The sequence below is a fragment of the Manis javanica genome, chromosome 15 (assembly GCF_040802235.1).
Source record: "Manis javanica isolate MJ-LG chromosome 15, MJ_LKY, whole genome shotgun sequence".
Lineage (NCBI taxonomy): Eukaryota > Metazoa > Chordata > Mammalia > Pholidota > Manidae > Manis > Manis javanica.
In genome coordinates, this window is record NC_133170.1 from 70,669,015 (window position 1) to 70,695,358 (window position 26,344).

At 49.7% G+C, this 26,344-nt stretch overlaps 1 long non-coding RNA gene across 2 annotated transcripts in view; it reads right to left on the reverse strand.

Annotated features, from left to right (window-relative positions):
• The window catches only part of LOC140846431 (uncharacterized), a 41,279-nt gene that overhangs the window by 12,222 nt on the left and 2,713 nt on the right, over nt 1-26,344 (reverse strand). The window contains exon 2 of one of the 2 annotated variants that reach the window (XR_012125516.1): nt 20,961-21,165. This is a non-coding gene — a long non-coding RNA (uncharacterized lncRNA). Of the gene's footprint in view, nt 1-20,856; nt 21,166-26,344 lie in introns of both variants that reach the window. The other variant, XR_012125515.1, reaches the window with a different exon arrangement.

Consider the following 26,344-nt stretch of genomic DNA (forward strand, 5'->3'; position numbering starts at 1 on the left):
TCAGTTACTGTCCTCATCAACATTATTATTATTAATGATTTAGAGACCGGGTTAAGGGGGAAGCCTGCAGATCAGACCATTCACTGGGCTTCTGCACATGTGCAGGGAAGAGCAGGGCCAGGCTTTGACCAGCATCTCACTCAACACAAGGAGGCAAAGAGGCATGAAAAGTGTATACAGTAGGTGCTCAGTATACTGGAGCTCTACTTACTATAAAATTCCTCCTCAGAAGGCGAACCCAAGAAAGTGACCTCTCTGGATTCAGAGATCCTTTTATTCAAAGTGGCAACTTTGCAAAAAGCACCAGACTTCAGGCAGAGGTGGGAACAGGGAGCCTGTCCCTCACCGCAGCCTCAGAGCATGCGCTCTGGTCCACCTTCCCCAGACGCCCTCTGCTTGCTGGACCCAGCCACGCCCTCGCCAGCACTCCCGACCCTGGGCGTGTCAGCCACCCCAGAAGAGCTACCCTGAAGCAGCAGATGCAGTCCCCACCCAAATCCTCTCGGCAGGTGTGATGATACAGAGGCATGCTCTGCAGCCACCCCAAGAGCCCCGGCACTTGGGCCCCACTGCTCTCGGTGGTCACCTCTCATTACACACCCTAATGGCAACCACCACCCAAATAAGCCGGCTGCCCTTGCACCCCTGATTCAGGCTCTGCCTCTTCTTCGGGGAAGCCCAACCTAAGACACCCCTCTTTCCTAGAATCACTGAGTCACAAAAGATGGGCCTGTTCAGAACACCCATTTTCCCCTAGGGTGTGGTGACACAATGGGGAGACATATTGTGAAATGGGGCCGCTACCCACTGACTACCAAGACTATGTGAGGTTCCAACATTGGCACTGGCTGACGTTTTGAGAGTTACTCTTTACCAAATTTACTCAAAAGATATATTGGCTCACTATGGCTTGACCCCATGTAGTGATGGGGTAGTGCCAATGAAGTCAAAAGTCAGGGTCCTTGTTTAGAAAGCTTAGAGTTAGGGAAAGCAAAAGACAGGGAATGGATAAGCCAGTGCACCAGGACAAAAATGGCAGCATGTGACAAGATTAAGTGAAATGAACAGGGTCTGTCATTGGGTCACATGGTTTGGGTGATCAAGGAAGGCTTCCTGGAGAAGGTGACATTTCAGCTGCATGGCAAAAGGATCAGAGGGAGCCAGCCAAGAGAAGACCATGAGTCAGAGAAGAGCTCAGGGCATTGAAAGAACACAAGTTTCTGTAGCGTGGCTAGAAGAGAGTAGAAGAAAGTGGCACGGTTGCGTCTGGAGATGGGACAATCTTGTAAAGCTCTAAGCACACTGTAAAAGTGCATCTGGGGCTCTCACAGAATCACCTTCTCCCTGCCTCCCCTGCATTCTGATCTGCTTTCTGGAGTGAGAAAGGGTGGAGTTACTGCCTGCCTGCCAGGAGCCTCGCTGAGGCCCCTGCACTCGGGGCGGGCATCTCGCCCATCAGCATCCTCCATCCTGTGCATCCAGGTGAGAACTGCTGGCTTCAGGGTCAGGAGAGGGGGAGGCAGTGCGAGCCACTGGGAGATCAGCTCCTGGCAGGCGAGCATCTGAACTGGAAAGAGAGCTTCAGGTAGCGGTTCACTGCACACACTTGAGTTCAAATCCTGCCTTATGAGCTTGAGCAAGTTTCTTACCTTCCTTAGCCTCATTTCCTCCCCTGTCAAATGGGTTGATAATCCCACCTACTTACAAAAGAAGTTGAAAGATTTGCTAAGAACATACATGTAAAAGCACTTGGCACTGTTTAACTATTGATGCCATTTTTTTTGTATCATTAATCTATAATTACATGAGCAACAGTATGGTTACTAGACTCCCCCCATCATCAAGTCCCCCCAACATACCCCATTACAGTCACTGTCCATCAGCATAGTAAGATGCTGTAGAATCACTACTTGTCTTCTCTGTGCTGTACAGCCCTCCCCGTGCCCCCCTACATTATGTCTGCTAATCGTAATGCCCCTTTTTTTCCCCTTATCCCTCCCTTCCCACCCATCCTCCCAGTCCCTTTCCCTTTCGTAACTGTTAGTCCATTCTCGAGTTCTGTGAGTCTGCTGCTGTTTTGTTCCTTCAGTTTTTTTCTTTGTTCTTATGCTCCACAGATGAGTGAAATCATTTGATACTTGTCTTTTTCCACATGGCTTATTTCACTGAGCATAATACCCTCTAGCTCCATATTGATGCCATTTTTACTGCTCTCCTACTATGTGCCAGGCACTGTTACTTGGAGCCAGGATGCAGCTGTGAGCAAGATGCGCCAACTCGAGCATCACAGAGGAGACATACAATGCTTAACCAAGGCAGTAATCACGAAGACAAGACTTTGTAGCAGCACACAGTAGGTACGTACTTCAATCTGAGACCCTGATCCCTACTAAAAGCCCAGAGCCTGCAGCTACAACAGAAACCTTGCAAGTGAAGTCTCCTGTCCCCTGGCAGAGCCACACACAGGCATCATTAAAGAACCCAGCTCCTTAGGGTCCACCCTCAGCTGCTTCAAGGTCCAAGGTCCAGCCCCAACCCTCACCCCAGATGGCAACATCCCTAAGCCCCAGAGAAAACCTCTCCAGAGATTAGTGTGGGTGCGGCCAGTCACTCAGCCCAAGAGGCATGAATCACATCCCAGCCGGCTCTATAGAGGAGGAGGGGTCTGCCAGACCCACATCGGAAAACACAGACGTTCCGCTGCAGGTCAAGCAGGGAGCGGGAGGAGAGGGGGCAGGTGCAAGTGGCTGAGGCAAACCTGGGTCCCAACAGCACCCACTGGTGCAAATAACAGCCCCAACCACAGAGGCTGCCACGCGCTTCCCCCGCTCTCAAACTCTGGACAGAGATCAGCGCCTTGACTCCTGTCAGGTGCCCTAAAACTATAGGTATTATTTTTTTCCCCACTTGAGTGACGGAGCCTGCCGTCGAAGTCAAACAGTCTCTGAAGGGGAGGCATGGAGCTGATTATATGTACAACTCACTCTGAGAGGATGCTCCACGTTTGGGCGCTTGATGAGAGAACAAAAAACACAGACAAAGGGACATAGCCCCGGCTCCCAACACTTGAGAAAGGAGGAAACCAGCTTAAGGAGATTAACTGCCTTGTCCAAGGTCACTCATCCTGTCAAATACCAGAGGCCAAAAGGCTGAACCACTCCCCAGCACTGGAAGGAATGAAGAGAGGGGCAATCGAAAAACATGGAGGGCTGGGTCCCCAAGGCCAGCATAGGTGACAGGGGGTGCCTGGACCAGCCCTGCAGCAAGGCGGCAAGGCAGATGGCAAGGGAAGGCCTGTGGTCCTGGCTTGTGACTCTGCCTGTGTGTTCTGAGCCTCAGCCTCCCTTAGCACAGGGGCCAGCACACCCACCAAGCCCTGGGCCCTTCTCACAGATGAGGAGGGAAGACCTGACATCCAGAGTAATGCAGGAGTCCATGGCTGGGGCACACAGGGCCATGACGTCACCCTGCGCCCGCTGCACCGTGCCTGGTGATTCCAGACGTGGCCTGTGAGCACTGGGGCTGGGTGGGGAGCAACAGTCTTATAACTCCACTATCATGCCCCAGGGCTGCTGCTGGCTTGTGCACACCTCCAGCTCGCACGTGTGCATGTGTGCACACAGTATGCTCAGATGTAAGGAACAGGTTTCCAGGTGTATGAGATCTGCATGCATATTTGGGGGAGCCAGGTTCTGTGTAGGATGCCTGGGGGCAAGGCCGGTGGGATGGTCAATGGTATGAAGGTTCGCCGGTCAGTTCCACCTGTGAAGGTGGCAAGTGGCGTGCAGGGTGGATGCGGAGCTGCGCCCACTGGCGCTCGTGAAGCAGGGGCACAGAATGAGGCAGCCATGTAACTGTGAGGTCCAGGAAGTGGGAGGGAGAGGGGGTCAACTGTGGGGGCTTCCCAGCATGCTGTGCGGCTGTGGGTCTGTAAGGTGTCTGTGTGCACAGAGACATGTGGGGCATAGGGGTTGGAGGGCAGAACCGCAGTTAAGGGCATGGACCCTGGAACTATCCTGCCTGGCTTTGTATATTGTGCGATCCTGGGCAAATTACAATATCTCTCTGAGCCTTAGTTTCCTCATCTGTAGTACAGGGATAATATTAGCACCTCTCAGGGGGGTGATTTTGAGGATTAAATGAGCAAATGCATGAAAAGCACCAGCACAATGTAGGCACATACTAAATGTTCCATAAAGGGCGTCTCTTACTATTATCAAGACATCTGTGGATCTCTGTGGTAACAGCCATCGTTCTGTGGCTCTGTGTGTGTGCAGTCTGTCAACAGAGGAACTGGATGGGATGATGTGTCTGCAAGGGTCATTTTCATCTTTGCCTCATGCTTTGGGGTCTAAAATATAAATGCATTCTCACCTGAATGTAAGTCATGAAACCATAAAACTCTTAGAAGAAAACATCGGTAAAAATGTCCTGAATATAAACATGAGCAACTTTTTCCTGAATGCACCTCCTCGGGCAAGGGAAACAAAAGCAAAAATGAACAAGTGGGACTACATCAAGCTAAAAAGCTTCTGTACAGCAACGGACACCATCAGCAGCACAAAAAGGTATCCTACAGTATGGGAGAATATATTTGTTAAATGACATATCCGACAAGGGGTTAACATCCAAAATATACAAAGAATTCACATGCCTCAACAGGAGAATATGAAGAGACACTTCTCCAAAGAAGACATTCAGATGGCCAACAGGCACATGAAAAGATACGTCACATCGCTAATTATCAGGAAATTGCAAATTAAAACCACAATGAGATATCACCTTGCACTTAATAAAAAAAGTGTATTCCCTACCCCCATCTATAACTTATTTACGCACCACTCAGGAGTTAAAACACAAAGGAAGCCGAGGCTCCATTTCCACCACTCAGGAATGAAACTAACAGTCCCCTCCTGACCCTTCCAGACAGCAACTGAGGCAGGCAGGTAATATCCCTGCCCTCAGGCAGCCATCAGTGAGGGGTAGGGGGAGCCAGGCTGAAGTCAGAGAAACCCAAGAAAGATTTCAATACAAATGTGTTCAGACTAAAAGCAGCACATCAGGATGGTCAACACAGGGAGAGACACTGGGAACAGCATGTGTAAAACTCCTGGGGTAGGAGATCCCTGGGAGGAACCAAAAGTACACAGCACCTCAAGGCCAGAGGGCACCAGGTGCATGAGCCTGGAGAGATGGACTAAGAAACAGGAGACAATCTAAATGTCCAATGACTGGGGATTGGTAAAACAGACTACAGTATTCTTTCTATTCTTTGGCACTTGTCCCAATGAAGTTTACAAACACCGGTGGTCAGAGAAAATTAGCTAATAGCATGATGTTAAGTGAGGAGAAAAAAAAGGAAGCTGCAAAGCTGTGTACATACAGGGTTTTAAGAAAAAAAGTAGTAAAACAAAATTTCCATCTATATGTAAAACAAATACATCCCAACAAAAATTTCACAGCACTTGTCCAGTGGTGATGGGCTTCTGGATGATATTTCTTCTTCCTGCTATGTGGCCCTTATAATATTTTATCAAGCAAAAAAAGTTGAATGTTTAACAGAGAGTGAGAAAAGCTCCTGGCCATCTTCTGCTCAGATCCCAAAACCCCAACGAGGTTTCTAAAGCTGTGTTTTTACAAGGACAGACCTTTTTTTGACCAAATCTCAAAAGTAACACAAGCCCAGTTGGCCGAGGTCCCTGGCGGATGGAAGTTCACCCAGCACACCCTGCCGGCACCAGCACTGCAGCTAAGACAAGGGGGAGTGTTTTCTCGTGGGGGGCGTGGGGAGGAGGCTCCTGAACTCTTGCTAAGCCTTGGGAACCTATCCCAAATAGTTTCTTCCCCACCCGGAGACACCTCCCTTCCTGTGGTTTCAGGGTCAGCTCTCCTCCCACACTCCTGCCTTGGGCCAGTGTGTCCCAGCAGAGCCCTGACCAGCCCCGAATTCCTGAGCCTGGAAGCCCAGAATCTTCCATCTTAAAGACCATGTATCCCAAGCCCCCTCGTTACACCAGCAAAAAGACTGAGTTACAAGAGAGGATGTGAGTTGCCCAGGGACATCCAGGAAGCTGGGACAAGGTCCACACTTGAACCTGGACCTCCACACCAGGACCATTCACTCAACAAATGTGCATAAATTAAGCACCCACTGTGTGCAAGCACTGCTCTAAGCACTGGGGATACAGCCACAAAGCAAACTGATGAGTTCTTTGCTCAGAAGGCAGAGCTTTAAGTAAATGAAAGAAGATGAGTTCAGAGTCATTCAGAGCTATGAAAGCAGCAAACCAGGGTAATGTGATGAGAGGCAGGGGTCGGGGGAGCAACTCTAGGCTGGCAGTGATGGGGGGAACTCTGAGGAGGTGACATGTGAGCTGAAACCTTAATGAAGAGGAGCCTACCATGGAAACAGCTGGAGAAAGAGCATTCCAGGAAGAAGGCATGGGAGGCAAGGCTAGGGGAGAAAAGGGAATCTGGTGGGGTAGTGGGAGCTGAGCCAGGCAGAGCCTCTGCAGGAAGAGCATGGGGACGCTGCCGGGTGGGGACAGGCAGTTACTGCAGGACTTTAGCAGGCTGTGACTGGTCCGGAAGCTCACAGCATAGCTTGCAAAGGGCAAGAATGGAGGCCAGGAGCCAGTGAGGGGCTTCTACCTCCCAGGTGATGGACAGGGGTGACCTTAACCTGATGAGTGACAGTGGAGATGGAGAGACAATGGAGCTTAGATACAGATGACAGGGCTTGCTCAAGGACTGAGCACGAGGGTGGGAAGAAGAATGTGGTCCACCCCCCATCACCACCACCACCACAAAGCCAGGAGAAATCAGAACAAAAAGGACTCCAAAAAAGATCAATACAAAACTCCCTCCATGCAGAAGCAGTGAGCGTGCTGGGCCTCCTAATTCAACACCAGCTCAAAGTGCAAGGAGTCAGAGAGACCTGGGTTCAAATGGTGGCCCCAAGTGCTAGCTGCATGACTTTATGTAAGTCAGTTCTCCCGTTCAAGCCTCAGTTTCCTCACCTGTGAAACAGGGATAATGATGCCGAGCCCAGATGGACATGGAAGGTCCCACACAGTACCTGGCTCTGGTCTTTTCTCTTTCCTTCCCTATCCTCAGGCCTGATGCCCAGCTGCAATTCTCAGATGCAGTAAATCCCCCCAAGCCTATTTTTGAAGAACTACTTTGAAGTGACTTTCTTCCTAAAGGATCCTAAGGAGCAGAAATGGAAATCCTTCCCACTGAGGAGGGTCGGAACAGAGAAGCCCTAAAAATAACAAGCACACTTCCGGTTTCAGGACTGGGGCCAGGACAAGAGTCTCACAGTCCCCTGACCTGCAGATGGAGCTGGGCAGGGCAGCAAGAGCTGCCCACCTCTACGAGCAGCACATCGCCCTCCTCCCCAGAACAGGTAGAGAGAAGGTAAACATCACTGGAAACCAGAGCCTGCAAGGTCAGGCTCACATCCAGGCTCAGCTTCCAAAAATCACCCTCCTACCCATGCCTCAGTTTCCCCATTTGTAAAACAGAAACAATGAGCTCAGCCTTGCAAAGACTGTAAGATAAGCTGTCAGGAAATGCCTGCAGAGGCTAGGGGATCAGAAGACCTATTCTCAGGACCAAGAGCATGTCGCTGAATGACGGCTCCCCAAAATATCCAGACCATAATGTCTGAAAGCAGGATCCTTCTTACCACACATGGAAAAAGGCTCTTGGCAGAGGTAAATTAAAGATCTTGAGATGGGAGGATATGATGGATTATCCAGGTGGGAGCTAAATGTAATTACATGTGTCCCAAGAGAGAAGCAAAGATATGCTTATAGGAAAAAATGTACGACAACTCAGCAGAGAGACACTGAGATGCAAAGCTGTTAGCTTTCAAGATGCAGGAAGGGACTTTGGACTGTGGCAGCTTCTAGAAGCTGGAGAAGGCAAGGGAGTGGGTTCGGCCCTAGAACCTCTGGAAGTAGCCAACACTTTGGTTTCTGCTCAGTGCAATGGCTTTCAGACTTCTGACCTCAGGGACCCAAGAGAATAAAATTCTGCTGTTTTAAGCCACCAAGTTTGTGGCAATCTGTGCCAGCAGCCACAGGAAACCAATTACAGAGGTCTCCACCATTCAAAGCCAGAAGGACTGGATCCGTATTTAAAGCGAGGTGCAGTGCTGGATTAAATCAGGATTTCTGCAGGTGGAGCCCAGGCGTGGGTATCCTTGAAGAACTCCTAGAGGGATGACGGAGACCATCCTGGGGTGAGAAGCATGGGTCTAGGAGCTGGGGGAGCCTGAATGCACAGCCTCCCCAGCACTCAGCCCCAGAACTACAGCCACTGGCCCCTGGCCTGCTCCTCCATCTCTCGCAGCACTGTGCTCACAGAAGTGAACAGGCCATGGTCCCGATCCAGACCAAGGAGAACTACAGCATCAAGCCCTGAAGCTCTAGGCTGGGAGGTGTACCTGTGGGAGGCCAGCGGAAGGAGGACCAGATGCTGCCAGAGGGCAAGTAGGGAAGGCGTCCCACAGAGGAGACATCCTGAGGTAGGTCTTGGACAAGACACAAAATCCCAGGGCAGTGGGTACTTTCAGTGCCCCATCCAAAACCCTGTATGTTCCAAAAGTTTCCCAAAGCACTACCATCTCTGCCCAAGAGCTTTCCCCCACCCTCAGGACCTGGGTACAAGATGGGCCAGAAGTAGCCGGGAGTCAACACCCCGGCAGCGGTCCCCAGCCAGTGATCCAGAGGCACCAGTGCATAAATACCCCAGCTCCCCACCCGGGGGGCCTGATGCTGAATAATGGATCCAAAAAAATTGCCAAGCTCCTTTTTCCACATAGGGCAACAAAGATCCTTGCAAATGTACTTAAGTACATCCTAACTGATGTACACAGGCGCATGTTCAACACAGACCCCAGAGGTCCCCAGTGGGGCTGAGCCCCTGTTGCCCACCAAGGAAACCTGCTTAGGAACACACTGAGCAGCTGGGACCACCTCCCACACTACTCACACTCGAATCGCTGTGTCTGGGTCTGCTCTGAGGAGCGCACACCCACGCAGGTGATGCATCTCCCACGTAGGGACCAAAAGCCGAGAGGCCCGTGGCCCGGGAATGTCAACAAGATCACCCACCCCACTTACTTCCGCCCCGTGCCACGTGCCGCCTTAAAAGCTTCCTGTGTATTATCTTGTCTTCCCATTACTGGAGGAAGGTGGTATCATCATTCTGTTTCACAGATGGGGAAACTGAGGCTTGGAGAGTCGAAGTCTTCATAAAAATCTAAAATGGTCTGTGCTCTCATCTGTCCCTCTCTCCCCTGCATTCATCATGTTTCAGCCACACAAACTTCCTACTCGCCACCAGTCTCCTCCTCCCAGCGACTTCCTGCCCCAGACCCTTTGCCCTTGATGCTTCTGGGGCCCCAGAATGAGGGGATACTTTCCCCTCCCGCTTCAGTTCTCTCTTCCAACGTCATTTCTTCAAAGGGGCTTTCCCTGAACACCAAACGAGAGCACCCATCTCAGTGTTCAGCTGTGTTCTCTGCACAACTCTTTTCACTGGCTGAAATTATCTTTTCATTGGCTTACTTACTTTATTATCCGCCTACAACATTGGGCCATGGGCTAAATCTGGCCCACCACCTATTTCTGTAGGACCTCTGAGCTAAGGACGGTTTTTGCATTTTTAAATCATGGGGGAGTGGGGGGGAAATCAAAAGAATAAAACTTCATGAGACACGAAAATTACATGAAAATTAAATTTCAGTTTCCATAAATAAAATGTGATTGGAGCACAGCCATGCTCTCTCGCTTACAGTCTCTGGTTGCTTACACAGTGTCAGCTGCTGCGATAGGGGTCTGATGGTTCAAAAAGCTGAAAATTTTTACTATCTGGTCCTTTACAGAAGTAGGTCGGCCCCTGTCCTAGGACATGAGACCTTGTCTGTCACTTCCATGGGTGATTCTCTTAGGGCCTGAATAGGGCCAGGCCCAAGGCAGGTGCTCAGATAACCAAGGGGGCATAATCAACACAAGGCCCACCCCCATAGGGAGGTGAGCGTCACCTAGGCTTGCAATAGGTGGACGGATGGATGGATGAATGGATGGATGGATGGATGGATGGATGGATGAACGAACGATCGAACGAATGAACGAACGAATGAATGAATATATACAGTTCAAAGGTAAGTCATAGGTGTCATCCATTAGGGTGGCCCCAAGTTCCTCCACGGAGTCCCAAACCACAGTCTAACATCCCCCGGGCAGGTGTCCCTCCAACAGCACCAGCCTGGCCTTGTGATTCTGTAGGCCCAGAACTCTATTTAAACAGAAGATGTGATTCATTCAACAGGGCCTTTCACCAGGAGAGGAAGGAAAGGAGCTCTCAGATCCAGAATCAAATTTAACTCCTCTCCTCCACGCCCTCCCCCAAACACATGAACACACGGACACACAGTCACAGAGCATCTCTCCGCCTCGGTGGGGAAGGAGTCCAGCAGCAGCCAGGCTGGGGGATGGCACCAGCAGTTACCAGCTCGGCTTTCTCCCAAAGGAGCACCACACAGCTCTCTCACCACAGCTGAAGAAAAGTCCTCAATGGAAAGCGGGTATCCCAGAGTAAACCCTCCCTCTCCCTCCCGCCCTTCCTCTCTCCCTCATCTCACCAAAGAGGGAACTAAAGAAGCAAGAGGCTGAATAGGAAATAACAACCTGCACTACAATGGGAATTTCAGATCCAGCAAATAAGCTCCTCTCTTAGGAGAATATTAGCATCCTCAATACCTGGGAGATGGGGCCTAATTTATGTCTTAAATTCCAGTGCAGGGAAATTGATATGTTTTGTCTGAATAGACATGTATTTTTACTTTCCAAGAAGAACAAAGTTCTTCTCCATGTGGATCTACATTCAGAAAGTCAGAGAAACGTCAGCTCAAAGGTTCTGGACCCTTTGTAATTGTCCTGCCATTTCCTTTGGGCCTCAGCCCAAGATCTTATCACAACCCTCCAAAATGCTCTTTGGTGGACAGGTCAGTGTTTACTGCTCTTTACCTGCTTTTTCTCCTCTGGAGCCCTGTTCTGAATGGGGAGGATCATAGAAGCTCACAGATTAATAAGAGAATGAATTCCACACTCACTGGGCTGTTGAATCTACTCTACCTCCATTCCATAGCTAAACCTTCCCTTGGCTGGGCAAGTAACACAGCACAGGCGGGAACTGGGGTAAAACCAATGCTCCTTGTTCTAGGCATTTTCTCTGCCCCAGAATCCACCTGCCTTTGAGGATGGATCTTCAAAGTCCAAGGACATTCACCTCTAGATGCATCAAGCATTCATGTAACAGAAGACACCAAAGGTCCTGAGCACTCTTCAACCTATGTGATCCTGGGAAAACTGCTTATCCTCTCTGAGCCTCCATTTCCTCAGGAGATACTAGTCCTGCCCTACCTGCCTGCCTGGCATCTGAAGATTAAAACACTCAAATGTGCTTGGGGGTAAACCTTAAGCATGTACACTGTTAGTCCCTGCCGTGCCCCCTACCAGTCTGTAGTTAGAATGACCTTGTCCAAAAGGGAATCCAGCCACATCATGCCCCTGCCTAAATCTCCTGCAGACGTTAAGAATTAAACCCCTCCCCTGTCCAGGGCTGCAAACCCAGGCTGTCTGCCCTCAGGGCCTCCCTCTGCCCCCTCTGCTCCCTCTGCTCCAGTCACTGGTCTGTGCTGCACTCCCCCTGGACAGCCTTCACACACTCTGCTCCTCGGCCTGGAATGACACGCGCTCTGTAACCCCCACCCCGACACACACACACACACACACACACACACACACATCTGGAATGACACACGCTCTGTACCCCCCCACCCTGACACACACACACACACACACACACACACGCACACCTGAAATGACACGCGCTCTGTACCCCACCCCCACCCCCCAACACACACACACACACACACACACACACACACACACCTGGAATGACACGCGCTCTGTACCTCCCACCCCGACACACACACACACACACACACACACACCCTTTAGGGCTCAGCTTCAATGGCTCTTCCTCAGTGTGTGGTGGGTTGAATAGTGTCCCTCCAAAATTCACATCCACCTGGAATCTCAGAATGTGGCCTTATGTGGTCTTTGCAGGCATTATTAGGTCTCAGTGAGGTCATACCAGACAGGGTGGGCCCTACCCCAGTGACGAGCATGCTTAAGAGAAAAGGAGGAGAGCCAGATGTACAGATACAAGCCAAAAAACCCCAAAGACTGTCAGACAGCACCAGAAGCTGGAAGAAGGTGCTGCCCTAGAACTCTGCCGATAACCTGGATTTTGGACTTCACACTCCACACTGAGAATAAATTTCTATTGTTTTAAGTGCCCCCAGACTGAGGTTACTTGTTATAATACACTCAGAAAAGCCCAATCTGACCTCTCAGCTAATGTACACCCCAGATTTCCTTCAGAGCCTCCCGCTCCTGCTCCTCCCCTTGCAAGGACCCCTCCTCTCCAGCCCACAAACTCCCAGAGAGAAGGGATGTCGGCTGCCAGGCTTCCTGCAGCAACCAGTTCACAGTCGGGCCTTGAATGGTGTTTTCACACAGGCACTGACTGGTGTTTTCCAATGAATTACTCTGACAGACGCACCAAGGTTAGTTCAGAGGGGTCAAGGGACTCATCCAAGGTCACACACCTGGAAGAGACAGGGACCAGCACCCATCACCGGCGTCCACACCAGAGGTCCGAGGAGCCAGGACACTGATACCCACCCTAAAGGACTGGGCCCTGCAGGATGGGCTCCTGACTCCCAGCTGCCAGGCCTGTGCCCGCTGGGCTCTGCACCCAACCACGAGCCTGACCTCCTTGGCAAGGTCCCGTCTCAGCTCAATGAACCTGTAGATAAAAGTCTCCTCAGTCCTCCAGGGCTCTGGGGCCACTGTGGGGCAAGGGATGTCCTGGGCTTGGGTTACCCCAATACCGCCAACTGCACTTAGGGAGCTTGGGAGACACACAGCCCAAGGGTTGGACATTACACAGAACTGACTCATAGAGGACAAGGAGGTCCAGCCAGGTGAAAGCCTCCACTGGGAGTCAGCCATCCTTAACACCTCTGCAACCCTTGCTCAGCACCCTCTTTAACGAAGAGCGGGCAAGGCCTCCAGCTTAAAACCTACAGGGACAGCAGCACTTGACTTACTTGGAAACTGCTGACACTGGCTTCCTTCGTTTGTATTTTTAAAGTAAACTTCAATTTATGGCCAAAACTGCTGGTTTTGTCAGTTTACAGGAAAGATACATAGATTTGTTTGAGTACAACCAATTGGGATGATTTTAAAATATTGGGTGGATAATAACACAGGAGGTATACAGGCATGGCAAAAATCACGAAGACGGTGCGTGAGTGGCAGAGCTCATTCATTCACACACTTGCTTGCTCACCTGCTCACCCACTCACTCCGGCAAAGATGCAGACACACACCTGCCCCTCAAGTGGCTCTATGATGAATTCCTCCACTACAGCCAGAGTCAGGTAATATGTGACATGGCCATGCCCAGTGTGCCAGGTACCCCTAAGAATTACCAGGGGAGATTTCTTCTTTGATATCGATGCTTGAGCCCCTTCCAGACCCACTGCATCTGAGCCTCTGGGTGGTGGTCCCAGCACCTGTGCTTGTTAAAGCCCCCCAGGGAGTTTCTTCTAAGCAGCCAAGTCCAAGGTACTCAGGTGCTGCTTCATCTCCGGTGAGCCAGGGTCTGGGTCCGCGGTGTTTGCAGAGCATCCTGGAGACTTAGATCCAAGCCTTAAGGGGTTCTCCCAACAGAGACCTGTGCCAGGGCATGCCCTGGGTCACTGAGAAGCCCTGGGTCACTGAGTCCTTCAGTATTCCTTCAGCGTCTAACCCAGGCCACCCCTCTGTGAGCCACTGGGGTACGTCCTGAGAAAGCTCACAGTCGGGTGGGGGAAGCTGAAGTATTTCCAGAAAAAAACATCACGATGCAACAGACATTCTAACAAGAACTAAGGCCCAACAAATACAGATTCTAAGAATCTTCCACAAAAAATCAGGTACCAGCCAAACCTAATAGGGTGACTGGCATCAAAAGCCCAGAAAATAACAAGTTGAAGAGGATGTGGAGAAACAGGAGCCCTGGTGCCTTTCTGGGGGTGACGGCAAATGGTGCAGATGCCGTGGAACACAGTGTGATAGCTCCCCAAAGAATTACAAATGGAATTATCATACGACCCAGCAATCCCACTTCTGGGTACAACCCAAAAGAATTGAAAGCAGGGTCTCAAAGAGATATCTGCACACCATGTTCACAGCAATGTCACTCACAGTAGCCAAACGGTGGAGGAAACCCAGTGTCCACTGAAAGGGAAATAAACAAAATGTGGTATATATACAACAAAATATTATTCACCCATAAAAAGGAAGGAAATACTGAAACATGCTCCAATTTTGAGGACATTATGCTAAGAGAAATAAGCCAGTCACAAAATTACAAATACTGAATGATTCCACTTGTAAATGCGGGGCCTAAAGAAGTCCGATTCATAGAGGCAGAAGGCAGAATGGTGACTGCGAGGAGCTGGGGAAGGGGGAGGTGGAGAGTTAGTGTTTAATGGGGACAGAGTCTCAGATTTACAGGATGGAAAAAGTTCTGGAAATGATGGTGGTGATGGTCGCCCAAACAACGGGAATGTATTTAATGCCACTGAACTGAGCACTAAAAAATAGTTAAGATGGTACGTTTAATAGTTAAGATGGTAATTATAAGTAAGATGTTATGTAGATTTCACTACAATTTTAAAATAGATTAAAACATCTTTTTAATCTGGTGCCAGGGCACAGGCTTGGGTTCAAATCCTAGTTCTCCCATGTGCTAGCAGCTAGGTGGCCATGGGCAAGCTACTTTGCCTCTCTGGGCCTTGGTTTCCTCATCTGTAAATGGGTATAAAAACAGTAATACCCATTCAGGGGACCCCTGGGAGGGTGAAATGCACTAAGAGTATAAAGCATGCGCAGACTGCCTGGTTTGGGGTGCGTTCAATGTGCCGGCAGCTCCGTCCCTGGAGTAGTCATCTTACCACTGCTCCCCTGCACACCCACCGGGGCTCTGAGGTTTTGGAGCACACCCACCTGAAGAAAACATGGGTCTGGAGGGTTGAGTTTGGGGCCTTGTGGTTTAGTACCTGCCACATTTGTGAGGAAGGATTGCAGACTACAGGCCATGTGTGGGAAAGTGCAGGAATGGTGCTCAGTGAAGACAGACTCACCTGGCGCAAAATAAGGTGGCCCTGCCTGGAGCCCTCTGCCCTCAGCTTGCTGGTGTCACAAGGCCTGCCCTCTCTGGGCTCCAGCAAGCCCTGCTCTGCTGCCCCATGGCCCAGTGAATCACAGGCTAAGAAGCTGCTCCATGGCCCCAACTGTCACCACCTCAGATCCCAGGACCCACTGCGAGGTGTGAGGGAAGGTGGATGCCCCCAGGTGGGCACAGGGCTACAGGGTCTCAGACACACCCAGGCCTCTCTGCTCCTGACCACCAGCTTCCATGAGGCCAGACCTGGGAGCTGCTCCCCAGGAGGGAGTTGGGGGTAGAACCCCCCGACCATCCACCAACCAGCTTTTATCAAGGGCCCAGAGGAGCAGAACAGAGTCCCTGGCCTTTTACTAAACGTTTTATCCAGAACCCTGAACAGGAAGAGCTCCTAGAGAGTCACACTGTCCATCCCCTGCCTCCACTGCCCTGCTTGTTTCCCTTTTTCTGAAGAAACACATCCCTAGTATTGCAAGGTCATCAATAAATGCACACGGAAATATCTGAAGCTGATACTGTGGAAACATTACATTAATAATAATCATAATAGCCGCCAAAGTCATGCCCAGCACCAGGCTAATAAAAATCTCACTGGCAGCATGTCAACTAATTCTCACAGCAGCCTGCTGTGAGGCAGTGCTACTAACATTCCCACTGTACAGACAAGGAAACTGAGGCTGAGGACTGAACCTGCCCAGAGTCATTCAAGCAGCAGGTAATGAGGCCAGTAACTTGAACCCAGGCTTACCAGACACAAGAGCCCACCTGCTCTGCTCTATCCTCTCCCTGGAACCCTGGCCACTTACAGAGCACCTACTACATGCCCAACCCCAGAACAGTCCTCAGAAGCAGGCATCCCTATCACACCCAATTTGCAGATAAGGAAATAAAAGTAGGAGCTGACGTGACTTGTCCAGCAGCAAGACTGCAGCTCGGGTGTCTCGCTGTGGTCATGCTCAATGGGCTGCGACTCCAGGGGATCCAGTTGTCCCATGTCTGCCTTCCCGACCTCTGACTGGCAGGGTCCCCATAAGGCACTGCCCACCCTGGGGCAGAGAAGGTCAAGGCAGCATTTCCCCTATAAGGCCTGGCAGACTCAGGCCCAGCCAGAGGCAGGTGGCCATGGGTAGGTCCCGGCATGCGGAACCCATTCCTTCACCTGCCGGGGTGCTGGGTGCTGAGGGCATCTTCATGTCTTGACCTGCTTGCTGGGTGGGCTCCCTGTGTCACCCATGGGAGTGCCTGAGCCTGGCAGGCAGCCATTGGGGTACAAACTCCACCCAGACAGCTCGGAGCTTTAGCACCCTAAGCCAGCTCACACCTGTTAGCAAAGCAGCATGGACAGGTCCTTCCAACAACACGAGCAAGGGGGGCAGCAAGGGTATCAGGTGGAAAGGAACATGAATTAGGAAGCAGGAACCCTGACATCATGTCCTGCTCAGCTCCCTGCTGGCTGCATGATCTTGAGCGAAACACTCAGCCCCTCCAAGCCTTTTGTTCCCTCCCCTAGAAAGGGAAACCTCCAAAGGCATGGCACGAAACTCCAGCCGTGCAGGATCCAACGCCCGCCCCTGGGGATTCGCTGGGCTGCTCCATAACCCAGGAATTGCTAATGTAGAGCAACCCTCCCAGGGATGCGCACCCGGCTCAGCAGCCCGGGCTGCAGCTGGGCCAACAGCCTGGCCCAGCGTGGGGAGAGTGAGGACCAGGACACAGAGGCCCTAGAGCCCAGAGATTGGAGAACTTGCTCAGTCCCCAGCTAGCTGCCCCAGTAACGCTCGCCACTTCCCTCGGGGCACCCCCGGGCATGTGGCAGCCACACAGTGAGCCCACACTACACAGAGTGGAGTGTGGACAGTGCAGGAGGCCCCATCCCCGCTGCTGATGAGCCTAAAGCTCCCATCCTCTGCTGGTGAGTCAGCAGTGTGTGGCCAATGGCCAAGGGACACCAGGGAGGCCAAATGAAATTAAAGGGACCTTGGATCCCAGTTGTGCACAGCCGGTGTTCCCTAGGTCACCTCCCTCTTTGAGCCTCAGTTTTCTCATCTGGAAAAAGGGATTGATACCGTCTACATCCTGAGGTTGAACCATATGTAATTGCAATATTCTACCACCGTCGACCTACAAATGGGGTGCTTTCATGTTTCAGCCCAGTATGTGGACAGGTGCTGCACACAGAGGGCAGTAATAGGTGCTGGTCAGAACTGGGCATGACAGCAGGATCGCTGCTCTACAGTAGCAGCAGAAAGAGTGGAACCCAAGAGGAACTTAGATCTCCGTTCAGCAGCAGCAGGTGTTTTTCTCATTCAGTGTGACAAAAAGTAAAACATCCCGTGGCACACCCCTGCCGCATACAACAACCACACCTCCACAAAACCAAACTGCTCACTTGTGGGTGGCCCGTTAGAATTTACAAGCTAAGGTCCCGAGTATATGAGGGTACAGACGCGTGTGTACTGTGGGGACGTACTGATAAATATGCTTAATTTTAGGTGACGTATTTCCATGTGTATTATATCCAATATAACTAGCCCATTGAACATCTTTTTAAATGTTTTTTTTACTGAAGTTTTTAAGAATGAGTCAAAACATGGTATAACCATACAATGGAGTAGTATTCAGTCTTAAAAAGGAATGAAGTCCCGATATACATTCCAACACGGGTAACCTTGGAAACATGATGCTAAGTGAAAGACGTCAGTCCCAAAAGACCACATATTGTATGATTCCATTTATATGAAATGTCCAGAACAGGGAAATTCATAGCGATAGAAAGTAGTGGATTAGTGGTTACCTAGGACAGAAGTAATTAGAAGGAAACAGGGAATGACTGTGAATGGGTACGGAATTTCATTTTGTCATCATAAACCTGTTCTAAAATTGATTGTGGTGAAGGTTGCAGAATTCTACGGATATATTAAAAATCACTGAATTGTAATACCTTTTTAAATTCTTACTAGTTTTTATATTTTTATTGAAGTATAATTGACATGTAGTATTTTATCAGTTTCAAGTGTACAACCTTGTAATTCAATTTCTGTACATATTGTGAAATGATTGCCACTTAAGTCTAGTTATTAGCATCCATTACCTTACACAGTTACAACAGTTTTTTTCTTGAGATGAGAACCTTAAGAGACACTCTTTTAGCAACTTTAAAATATGCAAAGCAGTATAATTAACTGCCTTCATTATGTCGTACACTACCTCTCCAAGACTTATGTTGTAACTGGAAATCTGTACCTTTTGTTACCCATTTCTCCCACCTCCCATATCCCCATCTCTGGCAATTATCTATATGTTCTCTGTATCTATGAGTTTGGTGTTTTGATTTTTTTTTTAATTCTACATATAAGTGAGATCATATGGTATTTGTCTTTGTCTATGCTATTTCACTTGATACAATACCCTCAAGGTCCATCCATGTTGTTGTAAACAGCAAGATTTGATTCTTTTATATGGCTGAGTAATATTACCTTGTATGCATATGTACCACATCTTTTTTGTCCATTCATCCATCAGTGGACAGTTTGTTACCATACCTTGGCTACTGTAAATAGTGCTGCACTGAACATGGAGGTGCAGATATCTTTTCCTATGAGTGTTTCCATTTTCCTCAGATAAATACCCAGGAATGGAATTGCTGTATTAATGGCAGTTCTATTTTTAAGTGTAATTTGAATTATACACTTTAAATGGATAAACTGCATATGAGTTATATTTCAATAAAGCTGTTAGTTTTTAAGTAATTCTGAGGACTGACAAGAAGACACATCCACAGTACCTCTCCAGCCAGGGACTTGGCCCATAGTCGGCCCTCAGCAAATAGGGGCTTTTCCAGGCTTGCCTTTCTGGTGGTGATTCTTCTCAGAGGGTGCATAAGAGGCTCTGGGATCTACTCACCCAGTTCTCCCTCCTGCTGTGAAAAGGGCCCAGAGAGGTAAGGGGTTTACCCAAGGACACACAGCAGAAACGCCTGTAGTAAAACTCAAAAGTCCTGCCGTCTGGCCCAGAACTCATTCTTAAACCTCCTTATTCTCTCCCATGGCCTAGGACCCGTTCACGTGCCGAGCACAGTCCCTGGCATACAGGCTATCAGTTCTAGAAACAAAGACCAAAGTTTTCCAGTGGGGGGCCTTCCCAGGCCAAAGGGTCCTGAGAGTTCCCCAGACAAGTCACTCCGCAGCCCAGCCCCAAGCACCAGCCAGGGCTAGTGGAGGCAAGGCCCAGCCCAGCGGCCTGAGCTCCCAGGGTGACCTCAGCAGACTCAACATGCCCACTGGCCTCCCCTTCGGCCAGGAGCCCCGCATACCCCATGCTTCCTGCCCCCGGCAGTGCCTCACCACGCCATGGGTAAAAAGGACAGTCCCCAGAAAGGGCTTTCGTGACTTAGGAAGCAATACAGAAAGAACAGAAATATCAACACAGAGCCGGCTGGGAGCCACAGCCTGATCTGGAGTCTTGGAAAATATGGCTGCGTTTCCAGCAGATATTCAGGGCTCCCAGCCTGCCCCGGGCTGGTAACTCTAGGCAAGGCATTTCACCTCTCAGAGACTCAGTTTCCTCATCTGTAAAATGGGAATGACATTATTACCTTTCTTCATTGATTAAGGAAAGGATTGGATAAAGGGTCCAATAAACTAATGCACAAATCCATGTGTCAGAGGAACTGGAATGTAAGAAGCAATCAATCAATGCTACTTAATTATCTTTTATCACTGCTACTGCTACTATTTCTGCTACAAACAAGGAAGATTTATATTGTGATTTATAAAGCAATTCTTTAGCATAACTTACATACATTTTTTAAAAACTCTAAGCTGATCTTTTTATGGGGAAGGGCTTCCATGTTTAAAGTGCCTACTATGTGCAGGAGGCTTTATACAGTTACCTCACCTACTCCCACAGCATATTTTTCTGCAGATGAGGACTGAGGCCCAGAAGGCAAAGTCACTTGCCCAAAGTCACACAGCAATGAGATGGTAGAGATGGGACAAAACACTGGGATTGTCCAGCTCGGCCCTACTTCACCACCAGGTAGGCAGCATGGAGAGGGATTCAAGACACAAGGGCTACATGGATCCACATTCCCCCTTCCCAGTAATGGCACTGGGGAAAAAATTCCCTCTCTGAGCCTCAGTTCTTTCACCTGTAAAATGGGCACATGAGAATCACTAAAACAGTACATAGGAAAGTGATCAGCACAGTGCCTAGGACAGAATGAATACGCTCTACTTACTATTTTCATTTTACTATAAATAATATTAGTGTTCTCAAAAGCCAGGTCTCAGCAGACAGAGGAGAGGTACCCTCATTTATCCCCCCCACCCCAAAATTCTGAAGGCACAGGGGCTAAGGCAGAAGTCACCAGGTACACACAGGTCAAGTGTTGTCCTCTCTCACTGCCGGTGACACTGTGACCCACCTGACCCCTTCACAGATGAGGAAATGCTCAGAGAGGTGAAGCAACCTGCCCAGGGTCACACAGGAATTGTATCTGAAGGATCTCTACCACCCACCCAGCTTCTTTCAGAAACCCACCTGACATCCAGCAGAATAGCCATCTTGCCCATGGCCTGGGCGCATGATTGACATAGCATAAATTTTTATCAAATGAACAAATGAAGGAGTGAGTGACCTCTAACCTCACACCCAGCTTGGGTGGCCTCCAGAGGACAGGCATGGCCGCGGGCTCCCTGAAGCGGAGGGCTCCCACAGTGGGGCGGAGTGACTATTCCTTAAACACAGAGCTTCCTTGACTCCTCCTGGCTGGACTGAGGCAGCTTCAGGTCCAAGAGTGCTGGGCAGTTAGTAAAGACACTCCATCCTCCCTGGGTAGAAAGGCTTGTCCTGCGGAGAGAAAGTCATGCAAACAGACAGCTGCAGCAGACAGGGGAAAGCACCTGCCCAGAAGCTGGGGACCTAAAAGCATCTCTCTCCCTCCTTTCCCCAAGACTCTGGTGGCTCCCAGGGCCAGGGGCAACCTCCTTGGGCCTTCACAAGTGGATAACGACAATAGTTGCTAACATATGTGCATCCGTCACAGGGCACTATGTACTAACTCATTTAATGCTCATCAACCTCATGAGGCAGGCACTGTTACTACCCCCATTTCACAGATAAGAAAACTAAGGCACAAAGTTGTTAACTGCCCGTGGTCACAAGCTGGTACGTGTGGAGCTGGGATTAGAACCCAGACAGTCTGCATCCAGATTCCCTGCAATATTCCCAAGGGCTACTGGGAATATCCCAACTCTACAGCCAGTTCAGCAGAACCAGCATCCATTCTGCAGAATACCTTACTCCATCCCAAACAGGACCCCCTCTGTTCCAGGCTCACAGCCACCATTTGTTTACCATCTACTTTGTGCCAAGTGTTTCACAGTCCTTCTTGCTGACAGCCAAACATGGACCCTGAGTCCATTTTACAAATGGGAAAACTGAGGCTCAGGGAGGCAATGAGACTGGGCAAAGGTCATGTGGCCCATGAGAGGCAGAGATGGGATTTGAACCTACATCTGTTCCCTCCACAGCCTCCCTTGGCTTCACTGTGTTTTCCCACTCCACTGGCTACCTGTACCACAGGTCGAAGAATTGCACACCAAGTCTAGACCAAAAATCGTCATCAAGGCAGTCTGAGAGGGCACATGATTGCCACATTCATTAAGAGGAAACCGAGACTCAGAGAAGCGAACTGCCTGTGCCGGGTGATAGAGCCAAACCAGGCCTCCTTCCCCAGAGCCCTGCTCTGACATGCCCCACACAGATCCTGAGCCACACTTCTTACTGCTCCTTCCCGGGAGCCCCTCCAGCCCTGAAACCTGCCCTGGCCAATCAGAAAGCTGATGTATTGCATTAAAACAGGCTGGGCTACTGCTCAGAAAATACACACCTGCCCCCTCTCAGTCTCCATAAAAGCAGCACATGTCTCTGCCTCACAGATGTTGGGACTTGCTCTGACCAATAGAACGAGGGCGGAAGTGACACCATCTGAGTTCCAAGAGGAGACTTTCTAAGGCACTAAGGATTCCCACTAAGCTCCTGAGTGGCAAGTATCCACCACAGAAAAGCATGCCCTGCTGGCTGCTGGGTGTCACAATGAAGGTAAGCAGGGCAGAGGTGAACCCAACGCAAAGCCTGGAGTCCGGCCTGCCCGCCAAACCCAGGCAAGATCAGCCGAGCCAGCTGCTGACCCACAAGCATGAAACAAATGTTTGCTGTCAAAGGCCCCTGACATTTGGGAGACATTTGTTACACAGGATTATTACAGAAAAACCTGACTAATACAAGGCCTAGATATTTCCAGAAGGAAGCAAGTGCACTTGTGTGTACATGGGCAAATATCTTCCAAGCACAGTCCTCAACTGGCCAGATTAGAACCCAAGGGCCACAAAACGTGCTGCATGCAGGGACTGTCACCTTCCCTACTGTAATGCCAGAGGCTCAGTGCCATGGCTCCTGCTAAGACACAGTCATCTACTGTTCCCTCCCTCGGACCCAGACAAACAGGAGCTCTGCCCCACAGCCGTGGTAGGAACACAACAGGCACCACTTCGGAGGGAAACTGGGCAGGCTAGAGCAACACTCTGAGCGCCTTGTATCCCACCAGGTCCCGGTCCTGGACTCTCTCCTCCAATTGACAGCAAGAACTCCGCAAAGACCAGTGAACCGGGATGCTCATGGCGTTTATGTGTCCCAGCAAAACCAACACAATTCAATGCCCATCAGTGGGGCGTCTGTTCAATAACAAACAGCAACTTCATGCTTGGGAGTTTTATTCAGCTTTTTAAAAGTGTGGGGTTGAGTCAACACATTCTGAAATGGGAAAGTGTCCAAGGCTATTAATTTAGTACATAAATGTATCACATAAATCTAATAATGTATGTGTGAAATTCCTTGCTTTATGATCGCTGTTGTTAAAAGGATATGTCTGCGTGTGCTGACTCTTTGTTTATTCCACAAGTGGAAAAAGTAGTGGAGACACATCAGGTTCTCTGCCTTCTGGGACAGTGAAGTCTAGAGGGAAGGAGGCAACAGTAACTCTACCACCACAAGTAACAAGATAGAGAACAATGGTGGTCAGTACACACCGAGCACTGACCGTGTGCCAGGCCCTTCTCACTGAGTCCTCCGAAGCAGGACCGGTTATCATCTCCATATAGTGATGAGGAAACCAGGGCTCAGAGAGGTTTAGTCACCTGCCCAAGGTCACACAGCTGATAAGTGGCAGAACCAAGATTCAGTTCCTTCCATCTGGTTCCAGAGTTGACGTAAGAGTAACTTAGATAATTAGCAGAGTGTGATAAAAGGGCTGGGGTAGGGAGACTCCCTTTTCACTTAACCAATATCATTTTGCCATCTTTAAAGTGTTTGGTGTATTAGATAAATATAATGTGTATGTGTAGCACTTCTGACTCAGTGATGTAAACATCCAAAGGTCATGCTTTGGGGAATATTTTATATTCTTAATGGAGACAAGTCTACAGAACATTCAAAGATCCTTTACCTAAGCAATTAACAAATGTCAGGATGATAACTCCTTCCCAGAAGCCAATGCGTGATCACTTGCATACTTGTTCTTGTTGCCTTCCCCCTCGCCTTCCTCCCACCCAGTCACCGAAATCCCTAAGGACTGGAGTCCTAAGGGCAAGGGCTTTTTTGAATTGCCCATGAGATACTGAATAATATTATCTATCACAATGGAGTTAAAAAAAATGTGTATGTTTATCCCTCAGTTCAACATATTAGCTTCCTTTTAAGTGACAGAAGTTGGAGCCATGGAAGTGGGCAGAAGGACACCTCAAAGCCTTAGTTTCATAAACTGCAAAATCAAGGGTCCCAAAACAAGCACTGACTGGGTTTATTGTGAAGAATAAAAAAGAACAAGAGTTTAGTTTAGCCCACAGTCAGGCACATATAAAGGGTCCAGTGAACAGAAGGTGTTCTGATAAGTTAGGTGTTCTAACCACATTCATTTCAATCCTCCCTTTTTACAGAGGTAAAAACAGCTTCCAAGAGGGAAGGGGCTTGTCTGGGGTCACACTCCTATAATGTGGATGGTGAGTCAGGGAAGGAATGGAACGGCTAGGCAGGGCTCCTCCTGCCCTCTCTCTATCCCAAACCCTCCAAAGCCTTCCTGGTTGGGTATTTATGGAGAGCCAGGGGGTATAAAGACAATTTTGGTAGCTGATGGTCTTAACTTTTATTCATTCAACACATGCTGCATTCTGAGCATACCGATTAGCATGCAATTATCCAGATCAATGTGCGGCTGCCTATGCTGCTCCTTCACCTGCAGTGCCCTCCCTCCTTGCCTCCTACTCATCCTCCAGGAATCAGCTCAAGTGTCACCTGTGAGGGCGCTCCCCTGCCCCCTCCACACACACACACACACACCGTGATGGGAGAGGCACAGCTTGCCTGAAGCACGTCCTGATGACAAGTTATAATGGTAATCATACCCGTGGCTTAGCATGGACCAGTGCAGACACCGTGCCTGGCACTTTCCATGCACTGCTTCACGGAGCTCACATAACCACCCTTTGAGGGAGGAGAGGAACTCAGCTTGAGCCCATTTTACAGATGACAAGACAGAGTCTCAAAACAAGTACCATGCCCAAGGCCACAGCCAGGAAGGGGCAGGGCCAGGGTTTGCCTCAAGTCTCCCTAGCTGGCTCCCTCCTTTCTATCCCTGCCTCTTCCTGGAAGCCTCCCTGGGTTTACCTGTACTACACCCCAACTCAACCTCACCACACTTTGTGGCTTCCCCACTCAACCTCACCTACTCCAATCGTCTGCAACTGCAAATCCCTGCTCTGCCACTGCTGGCCAGCAAAGACCTGCTACACCACTGAGTCCTCAATCTGTGAAAGGGGAATAATGAGCCCCCGTTCCTCACACAGAAAGGTGGTAGGGTTGACAGGCAAAGTTCCTAAGGAAGTTTATGACCATCCCGGGGCAGACAAATTATGGGTGCTCAGGAAGGTTTGCTGAATTGGATGAAATACTGACACAATATTCAGGCCACCTCCCCTGGGGGGTTTCCCTCTACACATAGACTCTTAAGGCTCCAGGAAGGGGTCTTCAAATTAGTGGCTCTAAATACAACACTGACCAATGTCTCCCTCCAAATTCAGTCCATCATCATCACCTCTCACCTGGATTTTTCTAGCAGTCTCCTCACTGGCCTCAAAGCCTCCTCCAGAACCCTCGCCCATTCAGCCTCCCCACAATAGCAGGGCAAACTCCCCAGAATGCACATATGACCCTATCTCTCTCTGCAGAGAAATTTCAACAGGGCCGCACTGCCCTGGAATAAAGTCCAAACCCCTGAGAATGGCTGCCTTGGCTGCAGCCAGCATCCCCTGACAACACGCCCTGCCCCCTCCCACATCCGGGCAGCCCTGTTCCCTCTTCTCAGCCCATAACACCATCCTCTTCCCACCAGCAAGCTCTTCAAGGAACTAAGCCTCCTGACCCCCAACCCACCTCCCCTTATTCTAGCTCTTCCGTTCTAGACAACTGCCTCTTTCCACAAAAGCTTTACCTCTTGGGTAAACTTGAGTGACTGCTAGTCTTAGAATATTTGACACATGGTCTTTGACACATGGTCACAATATTTGCTGAATGAATGAATGAATGAATGATGAATGAATGAATGAATATTTAAAATACTCCTCCGGGACTGTCTGTCTGAATTGGTCAGGGAGGTATTCTGGTGATGCTGAAAGGAAGGAGTGCTCAGGTCAGACAGTGGGCCTCTCTGTTGTCCTGCCAAGGTCAGCCTTGGATAAAAGCCAGCCCCCAGGACCCCCAAGGGCCTCAGAACCTGGGGTGAGAACTGCACCCCCCACATCAAGAATCAGCACAGCTGCCCCTCTGGACGGCAGGGCAAGCTGATTGCTCCATAGCTAGAATGTAATACCAGGGGGGCAGATCCTATATTGCCCAGCCACACCATTTCTGTAGTGTGGGACACATAGTAGGTACTCCGTACACACACTGGTTACTGAATAAGCCAGCTCACGTG